Raw genomic sequence first — 15,726 nt, 5'->3', positions numbered from 1 at the left:
TTGCCCCCTTCAGTATGATCCTAGGTAAAGGTAAAGGAACCCCTGACCATTAGGTCCACTCGTGACCAACTTTGGGGTTGTGGCGCTCATTTTGCGTTATTGGCCGAGGGAGCAGGCATACAGCTTCCAGGTCTTGTGGCCAGCATGACAAAGCCGCTTCTGGTGAACCAGAGCAGCACACGAAAACACCGTTTACCTTCCCACTGTAGCGATACCTATTTACTGTATCTACTTGCACTTTGACGTGCTTTTGAACTGCTAGGTTGGCAGAAGCAGGGACTGAGCAATGGGAGCTCACCCCGTTGCGGGGATTCAAACCGCCAACCTTCTGATCAGCAAGCCCCGGGCTCTGTGGTTTAACCCACAGCGCCACCTGCACCCCCTTCAGTATGATCTTACAAATCACAAAAAGTACACTTTCTGCTTCTGTTTTAAATTTCCATGAGAAGCTCCCCCCTTTCGGCTGATCTGAGAAGATGCCTGTCTGTCTATAGAAAACTAGCATGGAGAGGGGAGGAATACCAATATCCTCCCTGATATGCTAGTTTTCCGATAGCCCTGTGCTTTTGCAAGCTCTCACAGACATAGATGTTTCTTAGGCATGGTAATACTATTAAACTTGTTATCCCAACCCAAGACATATTTCCATTTACCCTATTTTTACAAGGGACATGGAGGTGCACTGTAAGTTGAACAGGTGATGGAGGGATAAATCAGTGTGCATTAATTTTCCTTACTATGTATTAATATTAGACTTATCTGAAATGCTTTTTATATTTGTCCACTGTATTCCTAGTAACAAATGGCAAGAAATACAGCTAATATTTCCCAAACCTATCTGATCTGTTTATGGGAACGAGTTCTACACGCACTCACCCTTACGGTGAGTTTCAACAAAATGCTCTTCTATTAAACAATGCTAGCCTATAGCAAACTATGCTTCAAAATCCTCTTTTGACTACTTTTCTTTTGTGTGTTTTGAGGAAATGCTACAGACTGAAGGACTCTGTTCTTGTTTTCACCTACGTATATATTCTGGCCGATACCCTTTTCCAACTCCTGATGCTGATAACTACTTTGAAGCTTGGCATGTGTTCATTTGCTACGCCACACGCATATAAAAGAGCCTTTCTTTAGAGCAGTGGGAGTGCAACACATTTTCATCCATGAAAATGATTGGAGAAGGGGGAAGGTTCTAGTGATTTCATTTTCTTGTAGATACCAGTGGTCCTACTGACCATCTTCAGATGTGTTTTCTAATGGAGAAACATAAGCCTTATCACATAGTAAAACTGATCCTGGGCTGTATCACTCCATGCTGAAGGCTGGCGATTATGGGATTCCTCCATTAGAAAACAAAACCAGAAGAAGCAAAATTCATGCTATTTCTCATGCTTAAGCTTGAGTGTCATTGCTTATGTCATTCACCCACAGAAGAGAGATATCAACAGGCTTAGGGGAACTCCATAAGTACCGGTATGTATGTGAATCCCCCTTAGTGGGTGAATCCCCCAAACAGCCCAATGGGATTGAGTGTGTTCAGTAGCCACAAAATGCTGACTAATGGTTGGGATGGGGAGAGACAGAGAGCTGGGGAGGAGGGGAATAGTGGGGTAGGAGAGCTGGAAAAAAATGTCACATCTGGCAACCAATACACCCATTTGGTTTCAGAGAGTACATGGGTAGACGAGTCTAAAAAGCCCAGGTCACGAATTTCCATGGCCTTCTAGTGGCTACGATGGCTCATTTACCAGAAGCAGCGCTCCCCCCCCTTAAAAAGTCAAGAAAAATACCATTTTATAGTTCAAATCGGGAAAAATAAATACAGTAAATGGACAAAAGTACAAAGATTCACAAAATGTTTAGGGGTATGCATACCCCCACCCCCAAAAGCACTGACCAGAAGTAATGTATTTAGCATTAACTGTGGAAGTGTATACTCCGATTCTGACCAAACTAAGCATCCTAGAGCAGGGGTCAGCAACCTTTTCCAGCCGTGGGCTGGTCCACCATCCATCAGACCATGTGGTGGTTCAGACTATATTTTTAAGGGGGGGGGGAGAGAACAAATTCCTATGCCCCACCAATAACCCAGAGATGCATTTTAAATAAAAGGACACATTCTACTCATGTAAAAACACGCTGATTCCCAGACCGTCTTTGGGCTGGATTGAGAAGGCGATTGTGCCGCATCCGGCCCCTGGGCCTTAGGTTGCCTACCCTTGTCCTAGAGCAAACTATACACCAGGAGGCTTAGTTTTGCTACTCCCGTGGCAGCAACTGATTCAGGCTCAAAACAGAACGGAATGATCAGCCACACATGCTATGAGAGGTGCCACAAATAATTCCTATCTTTGCTCAAGCCATGTTCACGTGCCAGAAGAACTCCTGTTGTAACCATCCCTCCACACAAGACCTGCCCCTCCTGGAAAGAGCACAACGAGCACGATTGCAATAAATGATCTTTTGGGATATATATATATATATACTCATCTGGGACTTACTTCTGAATAAACATGCTTATGATTGCACTTTAGATTTATATGTTCACCTCATCAAAACCACACAAAAAGCCCGAACCCATTTTCTTTCTTTATGTACATTTATTCTTTAATAAATGTACTATTGAGGCTATTAGTTTTATTTGTGTACACCGAGATCTTTCCCCGCCTTTGAATTGCCTTGTATATTTTCTCTGTCTGTATTCTTCTGGCTAGGGCTGTTAAAATGCTTTCTAGATATGGGCATCTTACTCCCCAAAGGCAAGGCTCTACGTTTTGGAACATTGTGTTTGTTTTGATCACATTCCACCCATCGAGTTATAAATTACACCCTACGAAATCCATCATAAAGATATAATACTTGAGGAATTTCTTTTGGTTTCGTGATATTTATTTTTCCAACCATTTTGTTTGAGAGAAAATGAGATGGCTATCTGCCGTTTCCTTATTTTTTTTGCAGGAAAGCTAAAGGGCTGTTGACTTCCTCTCCCCTCCCTTCCTTCCTTCTTTCTGAAGGTACAGAACTCATCTGAGAGAAGAAAACGAAAAGAAAAAAACACACAAAAAAACCAACAACCCCAGAACGAAGTGATTGTTCCTGTTCTCTTTCTTAAGTCATTTGAAACACTGTCCCTCCTTATTTTCTAAATCAACCACAGTTCCCTACTCAAGAAGCGACAGAGGCTGCCAGTTAGGAAGCAGGTACAGAACTTGGGCCAACAGCCACCAGAGCAGTGTCAGCAGCTGGTAAGTTAAACTTTCCAATGTACTGAAGGTAACCATGTGAAACTTTAATAAATTCAGGAGATATCACAGGAAAATGCTGCTTTGGGCTGGACTACATTCCAGTTTTCCATTTACTGAAGCAAGCGACCAGAGATCCAAGAGAGAGGAAGATGGATCATCTTAGCAAAAAGGGAACTGCTAAAAGTTTCTCGGTGTATTTTAACATTGGCAGATTTTCTTATTTTAAAGGATTCTTCCCATTCCCCAGGCACATAAATCAGAACGAGCATTTTGATTACAGGATATTATGGCCAGAGATGGAAGGATCTGTCAATTTTAGTTCTTCTCTCAGTTTCTTAGTTTCCCTGTCTTAAATTCAGTTATCTACATTTGCAGCAATTTGTGTTTTTTTAAAAATTTTTTAAAAAGAATCCTCATGAAAATTCACCTGCATTTTAGTGTGAATTTCTCCTAATAGACATATTTTTATATGCAATTTTTACTATTGTATACATTTTTACAATATTTTTTCTAATATAATGCATTTTACATGCTATTTTCACCAAAAGCTTCTTTTTTGTGTACACTTTCCCCTAATACGTGCATTTTTGTAGACGCCAGCTGGTTTGGGAACTGCATCACAACGTTAGGATAAGTGCGAATTTTGCAGGATAGCTGTCTTTTGGTTCACATAATTATTTTTTTAAGTGTGAATTTGATACGTTTAGCTTTAAATGGAAACTTAATTGAATTTCTCCTCTATCACTAGTTACATCTCGATTCTTTATAAGGGATTGCTTGCCCCTATAGCTTATGGGAATCCCACAAGCAGGACCTGAACACAATAGCGTTCTCCTGCCTGTGAACCCGAGTAACTGATATTTAGAAGCATATCACATAATGGCATAATAGTTTTCTGGCTAAGAATTTCCATGTCAGTGCCTTTCTTCGTGAAGAATTGGATCAGTGTTGCACTGAAGTAGAGCAAGTACGGTAATTACCTCTGCCTTGTAGTTAAGGGAGCCAGTGTGGTGTAGTGGTTACGAGCGGTAGATTCGTAATCTGGGGAACCGGGTTCGCATCTCCGCTCCTCCACTTGCAGCTGCTGGGTGACCTTGGGCTAGTCACACTTCTTTGAAATCTATCAGCCCCACTTACCTCACAGAATGTTTGCTGTGGGGGAGGAAGGGAAAGGGCCGCTTTGAGACGCCAGGAATAAACCAGGAATGGGAAACAAATAGTAGAATCATAGAATTGTAGAGTTGGAAAGGACCTCAAGTATTATCTAGATTCTAGAACAATCCCCTTGAGATGTTGGTGGACTCCAATTGCCATCAGCCCCAGCCTGAATGGCCTGTGGTAAGGGAGATTGGGAGCTGTAGCAAGGGATGGGACCAACATCTGAAGGGCCACAGGCTCTCCATTTCTGGTATAAATGATTCCATGCTGGATCAGATCAAAGGTCCATATCAAACTTCGCCCCTCCAGATGTTTTGGACTACAATTTCCATCTTCCCCGACCACCGGTCCTGTTAGCTAGGGATCATGGGAGTTGTAGGCCAAAACATCTGGAGGGCCGCAGTTTGGGGATGCCTGGTCCATATAGTCTGTTTCTCACTGCAGCCAAGCAGTCAGGATTGGTGTGTGTGTGTGTTTGCAGATTAGGTATTTTTTATGGAGGGGGGAGGGATCAGTGATCCACATAAGCACAAGTGTTTTTGTAGTGTCACATGACATTGTCAGGGGGAAAATGCCAGTCCCCATTTATTTATTTATTTATTTAACAGAGGATGTGCACCACTTAATCATAAATAATGCAAGTGATTTGCATGAAATATAAAATAAACATTAAAACTATGGATAAAAAGCCAAACGTTAAGAACAGGTTGACCTAATGAAAAATTTCATAATTCAGACATACCCTTTCTGGGGAAATCCTGATTTATTTATTTTTTTAAAAAAAAAAACCAAAATGAAATGCTCTGAATTGCTAGTGACCTGTTTACAGTATGAAAGCCCCATCTGGAAACACCCTGAGAGTCACAAAACTACGTAGTGTCAAAGAAATTCAGGCTTCATGCTAGATCTTTGGTTTGCCTTCTGAGTAATCTGCTGGCATTTAACAGGGTTTTGTTTTGTTTTTTGGTGAATTCATTTTAAAGGTGCATGACAACTTGGTTGGTTGGTTAATGGGCTTATTTGTTCCTTCTACTAAAAAAGAAGGAAAAGTGAGAGGGAGAAAAACAACAACAACATATTGCATATCATTGCTTAGATATGGATACTGGAAGATTATATATATATATATATATATGTATGTATATTAAGAGTTTTCCAAAATGTGTAGCCCCAGTTACTTTAGAGATTATACCGATGTTGTGTTTTATGAGACAACGTGTTCTTGCTGTTATTGTTATATTGCGTTTAATATTCAAAATGTTTAATATTTAAAAAATAATTTTTATATTGAATGATTTATTAAATATTTCACATTAGCTTGTAGATTCTTGCAGAGAATGTGACTATTTCATTAAAAAAAAAATCTTCTGAAACTGGAGTGGAAGATTTAGTGCCAAATGAAATCAGAGTAGCTGTTCTTTGAAGGGAAACAGCTGTATAGCTGTCCATGCAGAATATGGACAACCTCTAGGCAGATCGTTCATTTCCTGATTTAAAACATTTACACCCCACCACTATACCTGTAAGGATCCAACAATATAAAACAAGGAATTAAAGTAAAAGAAATCCACAATAAAATGATAAGCGGTAAAGAACAAATAGCAAGCAATAAAAGAAGAAAACCTAAAACCACGCTGAATAGCAAAAAGGGACAGAAACGTTGCACAATGAGCCTGAAAGGCTTTCTAAAGATCTGTTGTCTCAACTTGTTGCTTGATTCATGACAGTTTTCAAATGGATTTAGTGTTTGAAAGGTTCAGGGACCGCCTCATGCTTTATATCCTTGCTTGATCTCTCAGGTCTTACGGGAAAGTCCCTGTTAGTGGTTCCCTAGGCTCAGATGCTCAAAAGTTTAGAGATTTTCCTGTGTCACAAAACAAGCAAACAGGGAAATGTACATATAGCATCTTCATTATTTTTTTTACTTATAGAGTCTCTTTTTCACAGTTGGTTTACATTTTATATGAGACACTATCATTCTAGATTGCATGCAGTTGTGGGGGGAGAGAGGGGAGAGAGAGAGAGGGAGGGAGGGACAGAGATGAGAGGGCAATGCTTTTTTCTTCTATAGCATAGCATTTGTGTGGAATATTGTGTCAGCATCCTTTATGTTCCACCTTGGGCCCTTCGAGATGAACCACAAACACCTTTGTGTGAGTAAATTGTTGCTGGAAGCAGCCCAAAAGCCCTGGCCCATGCACACTTGGTCTGGAATGGTGAACGCTTCCTAAATTGTACTGCTCTGTGTGGCTGTTTTGGATGGACGTGTTTGCTGCCTTACTGAAGTCATCCTGAGTCTTTCTTATTTGTGTACTTCATCAACCCTTAAAAGGGTTGTCACGTCTTCAGTTCCACTTTAGTAATGTGGATGGGAACTGAATGAAGACGGGAAGTGGTTCTCTTGTTGGGAAAATGCTTTATTCTGTAGTCCAAATCAGTACCTGAAGGTAATTTCCGATAGAGAAGTGAGATGTCAGTCAGCCTTTCCTTGTGCACATCTGCGTGTGTGTACTTTACTGCTGTCTATTTCCAACTCATTCAAGGCCATGGTCTTGAGCAGCTTTCTACTGGCTTCCAGTTCCAAGACCATTAATCAAAACAGTTAAAGAAATGCAAACTTTAAAGCAATGGTCCTTTGGTGCCACCCTGAGCTCATTTGGGAAGAACAGAGGGGTTAGAAATGTAACAAACAAACAAACAAACAACTGCTATGTGAGCAGCTCACCACAGCACTGCTTCTTTTGCTGCTGTTCCACTTTCCGGGCTGGGATGAGTCACCAGCTGGGAACCAAAAGCCCAAAGAGCAAGTTGAGAACAAAAGATAAGTCAGGAGGCAGGACTGAGGGACAAGCCCAAAGCCCAAGTAAGGATATAGGAACATTACAATTCAGGTTTGCTGACCTCTCCCCACAACTGACTTAATTTGTATGCATACCTATTACCAATGCATTATCAATTCAAGAATACTTTTGTATGTATGAAAATCATTTTTTTCTTTGGGGAATACTCCCTTTCTTTATCACATTTTCTTTCCCCCCTTAAAAAAGTACCCAACAGACTACACCAGTGTTCTTCAGCCTTGCGTTCCAAGATCATTGTTGGACTAGAACTCCACCCACCCCCAGATTGTGTAGCCAATGGGCAGGGATGGTGGGAATTGTAGTACAACATCTGGACTCAAAGTTGAAGAACACTGAACTAGACGATGGCATAACTTGTGTGGTGTCCTGTTGTTGAATTCCAACTCCCATTAACCCTTGGCTGTGTTGGCTGAGCATAATGAGAGTTGTCATTCAACACCTGGAGGCCACCACATTGAAGTCTCACTGTCTGAATATCCTAAACTCATTTACCTGAGAGTAAGCCTTGCTAAATACAGAAGGGCTTACTTCTGAGCAACATAAAAAAAAATGGTACTGATTGTGTTCAGTATGAATCAATATTTTTGTTCAATATTATGTACTCCCATATAGATTTTTGGGAGGGGGTATTGAGTGACTGAGAAAGTTGTGGACACTGTAGATTTGTGCCTCCTTTGCATCCACTCCAACACATTCCTAATCCACCCTCAACACTACAGTACATCATGTGCTGGTCTCCCAAAGGAGCCCACAGGGCAAGGCAAGTTAGTTGTTTCAGCACTAAGGAGAGCTCCTAGTGAGAAACTTGTTCCAACAAGTGAACTTAAGTCTTTTGAGAGTCTGCCTCCAGTCCACCTCTGTCCCCTTTAAGAGGTCTAGAGTTTTTTTTAAAGAACCAGCCCTCTGACCAGAAGGTAGGCAGTTCTCCTAAGCTCCATGGTCTGCAGCCCGGTGTGCTCTTTGTGCTGTTGGGCTGGTGAGGTACTGTGAGAGGCACAGGCGAAGGCACCCCTGAAGGTCCTTGCTCTAATTCTGAAGGCCCTGGTGCTTTAGGGTGAGTCTCATTGGGCTCCTTCCTGCCAGTCTCTGGTTCAGTGGTCCCATACGTTTTAGGCTTGGGGCCAGAAACATGGTCTGCCTCCTTAGCGGGTGACCCTGTAGACTCTGTCTCAGTATCCTGGTCACTGCTTGATTCTGGGGTCATGACACATTCTGCCCCTTTGTCTTTAGCAGTGTTGGAACTCTGACATCAGTAAGGTCATGGCTGCAGAGGTTTCCATGGTGGCAGGAAGTAGTCTTATAAAGTTGGATATCACTTTCTGATGTCAGACCATCTTCAGAGTGGGAGACCTGAAACACCCAATGGATGGAAGGAGGGAGAGGTGCTGACCAGAGAAGAATGGCAGATTAAACTGATGGAGTATGCAGAGATGGCGAGACTGACGGGAAAGATCAGAAACCAGGAAGATCAAGTATTTCTAAAAGACTGGAATAAATTTTTAACATATTTAAAAGACCATTGTAACCAGTTAAAATCATTGGCAGGGATACAATGACACTTGTAATGTGAAATGAACTATGGTAACTATGGATATATAACAGATAGATAATGGTAAAAGATGCAGTCAGTGTGTGTGTGTGTGTGTGTGTGTGTGTGTGTGTGCGCGCGCGCGTATGAACCCATGGAGGGAGGGAGGTCCGAAGGTTTGAAATAACCTTTTATTTTAATGTTTTGAAATGGTTAAAGTTAAAATGTATAAAATTATGTAAAACCAATAAAAAATTATAAAAAAGAAAAGGAAAGAAACACCCAATGGCCCCTGGGATACCCTTTCAAGGGTCAGAGGATTTGCAGCCTTAGTAAATTTTTATATTGATATCATTGATTTCACCAGTACAAAAGGCAACATTTGAATGTCAAATGCTGGTTTCAAACTTAAAATGGTTACATTTTTACACCAACATTTGGACACTTGGCAACTTATGAAATACAAAACCTTTCAGTCCAGCTCTGCTTTAGACCTGAATAGACCAGTTCTTATTATATTTGACCTGTTTTGCAGGCATAATGCGAACATCTAACTGTGAGACCATTGATAACTAAATTGCTAACTAATATTATAGTCTTCTTTTAAGGTTGAAATTATTGATTTGATATTAACTGGGAGCTTTGTTTTAAACTGAAAAGCGGGCTGCAGATAAGAAACTAAAAAATTTAAATTGAAAACTGTCTAATCTGCAAACTTTTAAACTGGGAATACTCGAGATTTTAAAAGGTGAAATACCCCAATTGACTATAATTGCAGGCTTAAAGCCAAGTCCACCCACTTAAGTGCTTTGTGAATTAGTCTGCTAAGAATTCTTTGGGACAGAATATGCATCCCTAAATACACAGTCAGCATCTTTTATGAAGGATGTCCCAGATGTGATGTGCGGATATCTTTGACACCTATATTTAAAAATTGATTTCTGTAATGTTCCTGTATGCAGACTTTATTTCTGGAAGAACTTGATGTGCTTGATCTTGTGTCACTCAGATAGCCTCCCCTAATGTGATAACAACTCCTAAGGCATTTTGTGAAAATATCTGAGATGAGCTATAAAATGATTCTGATTAGGCTGTGCTTCCCTTTGCTTCATGGGAAAGATATGCTAAAGTTGCTGTCGCCTCTGCACTTGGTTCAGGGGGGCTTAAAATCTCCATGGAAATGACAGCAATAGAAGGAGGAGAGAGAGAACAGAGGCAAGAGGAGGTTGAGTCATGGCTTCAGAATTAATTCCCTGTAGGCTGAATATGTGAATGGCAGATGTGTTATACTCCAAGCGGCATTTTACATATGACCAGAATGGCAACAAACACAGAAGAGATTCTCAACCTGTGTGGCAAAGACTAAGAAACAAATGAGATCAACAGGAACTCCTGTACTTTAAATGGCAATGGGGCAGAAGAGGGGTAGAGGAGAAATTCAGTTCAGGTTGCATTAAACTCGAACTTTCCTAATTTTCATTTCCCAAAACAATCTGCAAACTGAAACACAGTGTTTGGGACTTTATACTTTAGAGGGAAGGCGAGTAAGATTATAAAATTGTGAATGGGCCATAGGGTACATGGACACAGAAAATGCATCTCTCACAACACTAGACCTCATGAACTTCTGATGAAGCTGAATGTTAGGACAGATTCTGGACAGATAAAAGAAAGTAGTTCTTTATGCAGTGTATAGTTAAACTATTGCTCCCATGGGAGGCAATGATGGCCACCAACTTGGATGGCTTTAAAAGAGGGTTGCTGGAAACCACAAGAGAAGAGCGTGCTTCGTGCTCGGGTTCCACTTGTAGATTTCTCCCAGACACCTGGCTGGCCACTGTGAGAAAAGGATGGCGGACTAGATGGGCCACTGGCCTCATCCAGCATAGCTCTTCTGATGTTCTTACAGTTCAAAGGTCACACTTCTCTGAATTTTGCAATGCCTTTTTCCAGCCAAGCAACATGCACAAAGAGAAATGATTGTGCACAGAAATGCATAGTGAAAAATGGCATGATTAAGGAAACACACACACAGTAAGGGAAATTGCTTTCCCATGTATACATAGACAAAATTGCATACCAAAATGTGTACATTAGGCAAAATTGCACACAAAAAATTATATTAGAAATTCACACTAAAATGCTGATTAATTTTCATGAGGACTAAACAACAACAACAACAACCACCCACTGATGTGAAAATGTGGAGAGTCAAAATAGGAAAGGGGAACAGCAGCTAAGGTGACCCTATATGTTGCTAATTCAAATATACCAAACTGCTAACCGCAACGCAAAAGTCTCAAGGAAAGCTGGCCAGATGTTCTCACATTTCTCTTCTTTGTGGTCACGCTGATACTTTGCCAGCTCAAGGAAGGACAGGGAGTGCAAATCATTAATCTGTTGTTGTATGGGAGGCAATGACTTCTGCTTCCAGTGTTGAAGCAGTATGCATTTTGGCTGACCCTAAAGCACTCATTACCTAGTGCACGACCCAGCAGTACATTTCAATTTATTTGCAGAACTTGATAAGTAGTCATGCAAACTTGCTTTAAATAATAATACTAGTAACAATGCAACACAGATTTACACATAGCTGCCAAGTTCTCCCTTTTTTTAAGGGAAATTCCCTTATGCTGAATAGGCTTCCTCGCGAGAAAAGGGAAAACTTGGCAGCTATGGATTTACAACACCCCCTGCATTTATTTCACTGCCCTCCCCCTGCCATGTTGTGATTTTGAATTAAACGCAGTATGCAAATAGCAATAAATAAACAGTTAACGCCAATCAGTTCCAATCTGATGACTTCAGGAATGGGGAACCCACAGCCCTCCATAAGGGTTACTTATTTCATTTTTAAAAAAATGTTTATTGTGTGCTTTTAGTTGTATGTGTGTTATTATTTATGCTTTGAGCCATCTTGGGTCCTGCACTGGGGGAAAAGGCAAGATAAAAATAAAATAAACAAATACGTTGTTGGACTCCAACTCCCATCAGCCACAGCCAGAAATGCCAATGATCTGGGGTGATGGGGGTTGTAGTCCAGCAATGTCTGGCAGGCTGCAGATTAATCACCCCTGGATTAATTGGACTGTTGATCTGTGGCTATACAAAAGACAAATTAAGGGCCAAATTAAGTATTACAAAAGACTACTTTGTCTTTTCGGAGGGCTTCCGCCGCCCCCCCCCCAATCTCCATATGCCCCTGATTTGGACTGAGGTTGAACACAAGTAAGGGTTCATTATAGCTTTCCTACCATGCTGATTTTCTGCTACAGATTGCACCCCCCCCCCAAATGGCTCTTACGATGTAAGAGAAAACTTACAGGTATTAATATGGGAGTCTGTGTCTTTTAACCTCTGAAATTAATGGCTGTTTCATGGGGGCCATTTACACCAAGGAACTGATGTGGGGCTAAAGGCAAAACCCCTCTCTTTTCCCACTGTACCACTGACCCACATCAGGAAGGAGCGCTGAGAAATACTCAGGGGAGTTGCTGTCACCAGAGATAGGATTGGGCAAAATGATGACCCCATTCTGTACAAGGCAGCCTCACCTGTTGATGCCATCAAAAGCAATAGTCTTTTCTTGTAATTTTATATCTCTGTAGGAAAGGATTGTTTCCCCTCCTGCAAGCCTGGCAGGAGGGGATCCTGGGTTCTCTGCACACCTCCCACACGCAGCGAATTCAGCTACTTTTTCATCTAATCATCTGTACCATGAAAGTAGAGCCAACTCTCTAACTTTGTTCAATTATATAATAGATGTTGGTGCTGGTTTAAAGTTGCTCACGTACAGCAAAGTGAAAGCAAACTCCCAACCATGCGCAACACAATTCCAAATGGCAATGGCCATTTGATAAGAACCTAAGACAAACCTTAGCCCAATGGCCCATCTCGTTCAGCATCCTGTTCTCACAGTGGCCAACCAGCTGCTGCTGGGAAGCCCGCAAGCAGGACATTATCACAAGAACACTGCCCTCTCCTGTGCTTAACAGCAACTGGTACTCAGAGCCATAATGCCACTGGCAGTGGACAAGGAACAGAGAAGTCCTGGCTAGAAGCCACCAATAGCCTTGTCCTCTATGAATTGGTCCAATTCTCTTTTAAAGCCACCCAAGCTGGTTTCAATTGCTGCAGGTACCGTTCTTGATCTACTACCAAGGGGTTATGTGCACAACCTAGATGCACTGGGGCTAAAGACGGGGAGAATTTCACTTCACATTGCAATGCAGGGTCTGCAGGGTCTTGACCGGGGCTGAGACTGGGGTGGACGAGGTGGAGATCCTTGCCAACAGAGGTCTGAGGTCTTCTTAAAACTGTATTGTTCAGATAAGTCCTCCCCACCCCCTGCCTCCCCTCAAACCTGTGATTCTTTGACAAGCAGTTCCTACAGATGAATTTTATGTTTTTATTATCTTTGTTGCAACGCTGTGCTTTTCGTCTGCATACCACCTTGGGATATTTGGTATGAAAGCACACTTCATCAATATTTTAATAAGTAAATGACGCAAACTTACCTTCTCCACTCTCCCCGGAACAACACCCAAGCCAAAGTACTGCTGCTATATCCTTCAAAGCTTGTACAGTGGTACCTCTACTTACGAATAACTCTACTTACGAATGTTTCTACTTACGAATGAAGCTCAGTCCGCCATCTTGGATGCGGTTTAGATAGGATTTTTTCTACTTACGAATTTTTAGATAGGGTTGCTTCTACTTACGAATTTTTTCTCCCAATGCATTCCTATGGGATTCGACTTACAATTTTTTTTGACTTACAAATGTGCGTTCGGAACGCATTAAATTTGTAAGTAGAGGTACCACTGTACTCCTCTGAATTTTGTGGTGCAAGCCCTCCAACAGAGGGTCATAAAAAGAGGAGTAGCTGGTAGAGACAAGAGGTGTACAAGATGTAATTGAGGCTATGCCATGAAGGAGTGGGAGAGGGGAGAAGCAATGGGGAAGTTTGCATGGTGTGAATGAAGCTGGGGAACCAACCTGGTGCTCCCGCCAGTGCACCTGCTGTGTGGTGACCTCCTTACCTTGCCCTTTCCCCTCTGAGCAAGACACAGCAATGCCTGTACTGGGAGGTCAGGAAAGTGCAGCTGCCCTCGTTGCTGGCTGCTTCTGTGCAAAAATGCATATTTGGGGAGGGGGCAGCAGGGGAAGACTTCAAATAAATGACCTGCCCAAATGTCTGATTTGGGTAAAATTGCATACAAAGATGTGAGGCTTGGGAGCAAAGTGCACTAAAGTGCTGCAAATTTATGTGGAAATGTGGAGAACTGAACTTAAATGTGGAAAATCAACCAGAGAGAAACCAAAGCTGACCTATTAATCTGTCCCTAATTGGGACCTAGAGGTTTTCATGTAGGATCAGAAGGTCCTTCGTTCATTAGCCTTACAGACATGCTGATTTAATCAGGTGGAAGTCTAAAATTTCCGCAGGTGAAATTTGTACATTTTACGTTTTGCTTGGTCTCCACTTCCAAGTTTATTTTAATCTGAAAGAGTACCGTACATTTCTGTGTGGTTCCCAGGATTCTGCTCAGTGACCTTATGATATTGGCATGTTGCCAAATATAACCTCACAATGACGTTCCGGTCTCTCTAGGGCAGCCGGGTTCTAACCATTCTGCAGCTCTGGGGAAGTTAGAACCTCAACATAGCGTGGTGGCTTTGAAAGACTAAAGCAATAGGAATTAATAAAAATAAGACTTCAGATGCTTTTTATCGAAACAATGCCGCTGATGTCCTATAGGTGCTCATTTTGAGCTGACCGGTTTGTCGTGTGTAAAATACAGAAGGGCATTGTTGGCAAATGGTGGCATTGGCAGTTAAGCAGGTGAAAGAACCCCTGACGCGAATGGCATTTTTCGGTCCTGCAATATTGCTCCTCAAGCAGACGTGGAGACAGTTGGCATCCGTGTGTGTCATGAAGACTAAGACAGCTACCTCCCCTGGTAATTGTTAGCATGGCTATAGTGAGCATCTCAGAAACAGGTTGTGAGAATCAATGGGATACAGTTGTTCCTAGATATAAACTTACAGAAAGGATAGAAAGGAGGTTGCGCTGGCAATGCTGCTGCTCAGTACAGTATGCCAAAAAATAACAGTGTAGTTCTAAGCATGTTTGTTCCGACATAACTTCCACTGAACTATTGGTATTAGATAGGCACCTTTGTTGCCCTCTTTTCAATACTGCTAAAAACTATTTTGTTTAGTTGTCAGATGGAGACGAAGATACAAAGGGAAAAACTCTAGTACTATGTAGTAGTAAACTGCATTGAATATAAGGGATCTACTTCTGAATAACCACTTTAGGCCTGACTGTCAATGACACTTGGGAGGATGTTACACTTGTTTTAATATTTAGCCGTGTCCAGAATCTGGTTAAAGGTGTAAGTGTTAGCAAACCACTTTGGCAAAGTGACCGCAACACTTTCAATTTCAATATATATGAATGACCAGGAAATTTTCTAGAAAATTCAACACTATCTTTCCCCTATTTTAAACCTAGGGTTGCCATATTTCAAAAAGTTAAAAACCAGGAGCTTTTTAAAGGAAACCACCAAAATGGTTGAACTGTTTTTAGGAAAACCCGAAAGTTGTTGAGCTTCTTTTAGACAAACCCCAAATTTACTGAGCCTTTGGATGTCAAATCCACCTTTGAAATCCCAGTAACGTCCAGGAAAATCTGGTCATATGGCAGCCCTATTTTACCAAGAAGAGGAAATTTCATAACAGTGAGGGGATTTCTCAAAAAGAAGTTGGAAAGAGTTAGAGGAGTGTCAAATTCTTTCAGGAATCTTGGAGGCTATTTAAAACCATGACAATCATGACTCAGACAAAATATATGTCATAGATCAGAAAAGGTGTTCAAGAGGGTGCTGGTGTGGTTAAGTAACACTCTCAAAAGAGTCATGAAAGG

At 41.5% G+C, this 15,726-nt stretch overlaps 1 protein-coding gene across 3 annotated transcripts in view; it reads left to right on the top strand.

Annotated features, from left to right (window-relative positions):
* Positions 1-3,032: 3,032 nt before the first annotated feature.
* Positions 3,033-15,726, top strand: part of ZNF366 (zinc finger protein 366) — a 29,058-nt gene continuing 16,364 nt past the window's right edge. The window contains exons 1-2 of one of the 3 annotated variants that reach the window (XM_088652693.1): positions 3,033-3,248; positions 8,501-8,739. The gene's annotated coding sequence lies outside the window, so the exon portion shown is untranslated. Of the gene's footprint in view, positions 3,249-8,497; positions 8,740-15,726 lie in introns of all 3 variants that reach the window. The other 2 variants (XM_088652692.1, XM_035100091.3) reach the window with 2 other exon arrangements.

Source organism: Zootoca vivipara, chromosome 10, assembly GCF_965207765.1.
Source record: "Zootoca vivipara chromosome 10, rZooViv2.hap1.1, whole genome shotgun sequence".
Classification (NCBI taxonomy): domain Eukaryota; kingdom Metazoa; phylum Chordata; class Lepidosauria; order Squamata; family Lacertidae; genus Zootoca; species Zootoca vivipara.
Note: the sequence above shows the minus strand (reverse complement) of the source record. Positions and strands in the feature narration are given on the sequence as shown.